Source organism: Arachis ipaensis, chromosome B06, assembly GCF_000816755.2.
Source record: "Arachis ipaensis cultivar K30076 chromosome B06, Araip1.1, whole genome shotgun sequence".
Classification (NCBI taxonomy): Eukaryota; Viridiplantae; Streptophyta; class Magnoliopsida; order Fabales; family Fabaceae; genus Arachis; species Arachis ipaensis.
The window spans coordinates 124,712,165-124,714,160 of NC_029790.2; positions in this window are offsets into that span (position 1 = coordinate 124,712,165).

Here is a 1,996-nt window from a genome sequence, read left to right on the forward strand (position 1 = left end):
TCGGTTTTTTTTTCTAACTGATTAATAAATTGATCAGGTCGTTTTAAAAGGACTGAAAATAACTGCTTGACTTGGATGGTTTTGAAATGAATTGTTTACCTAGATCAAGTTATAAATCAGAGAGTAAATTTTTAATTAGGTTTTAATTATTTTTCCCGTCTCAGGTAGTTTTTTTCCCTAACTATACAAATTATGAGATGAGATAATTTCAAAATATAAAAAATAATATGTTATCTCATATTATGCTGTTGAGTTAAACCTCAAAATGGTCCTTGAGATTGGCGTCGTGCACTGAAATCGTCTCTGAGATTTCAATTGTATCAATTACGTCCCTGAGATTGAAAAAAGTGCACTATATTAGTCCCTAACTCATTTTTCATTAATGTGATGACATGGCATAATGATGTGGACTGTAAGTGACACGTGTCACTTCATGATTTGGCCACGTGTAATGGTATGATGATGTGGTGATCAGTATCACGTGGCATGCTGACATGGATGGTTGTGTCCACGTGTCACAATGTTATTTGGTCACGTGTCCGTTTGTGCCACATGTCGCAACTGTATTCGTTCACGTGCCATCCATTATGTCATTGTTGTAGATGCAACAAATTAGTCCCTCACTTTGCATTAAGTGGCTCATTTTAGTCTTTGAAATTGAATGTCGTGCACCAAACTAGTCACTTCTCAAGTTTTTTTTTCATTTTTTTTAAATTTAAAATTTTTAATATCTTGGATACACTAATTTTAATTCTATTTTTTCATATATCGTTTAAATACAAGTGCTTTCATAAAAAATTTAAGATTTTAGTTTTAATATATAATTTTTTTAATAATTTAACATTGGTAAATTATAATATATAAATATGTTATTATAAAAAAATAATTATATGATTGATTAGACACATTTTTCATAAAAAAATATGTATTTTTAAAAAGAAATTAATAACTAAAATAAACATTTTTTTTATGAAATACACGTTTTCATTATGTCTAAATAAGTTAGATTGAAAGTCCTTCAAGCACCCTCATTACCATCTCCGACCTCTGCAGTCTAGACAAAAGAGGTCGGAGATGGTAATGAGAGAAGTTTGAAATGCCTTTATATCAATTCCAAAACGGCGGTTAGGGGTATCCGCAAGAAAAAAATATTTTATAAAAGTACTGAAAGAGGTCGGAGATGGTAGTGAAGGTGCTTGAAATGCCTTCACGTCAACTCTAAAATCAGTTGTTAGGGTATTCGCAAGAGAAAAAATATTTTATAAAAGCACTTTTATTTGAAGAACATGTGAAAAAATAGAATTGAAATTAATGCATTAAAAAATATTGAGAATTTTGAATTTATAGAAAAAAATGAGAAAAAACTGGTGAAGAGACTAATTTGGTGCACGACATTCAATTTCAGGGACTAAAATGAGCCACTTAATGCAAAGTGAGGGACTAATTTGGTGCATCTACAACAATGACATAATGGATGACACGTGGACGAATACAGTTGCGACACGTGGCACAAACGGACACGTGGCCAAATAACATTGTGACACGTGGCACAACCATCCACGTCAGCATGCCACATGTCACTGGTCACCACATCATCATACAATTACACGTGGCCAAATCATGAAGTGACACGTGTCACTTACAATCCACGTCATCATGCTATGTCATCACGTCGTTAATGAAAAATAGGTTAGGGACTAATATGGTGCACTTTTTCAATCTCAGAGACGTAATTGGTGCAATTGAAATCTCAGAGACCATTTTGGAGTTTAACTCTATCCTGTTAAACTATTTTATCCTTCAATATTTAAAAAAATTAGACATATTATTTTTCCATTTATATAAAGAAGGAGCAACAAATTTCACTCTTTTTTAAATGGTGAAATACAAATTCATTGTTTCTGTTAAAAAAATGATTATTGTATTATCATATTATGTTTTCAAAAATACCTTGTGTATATAAAAATTAAGTACCAAATCAATTATTATACATAAA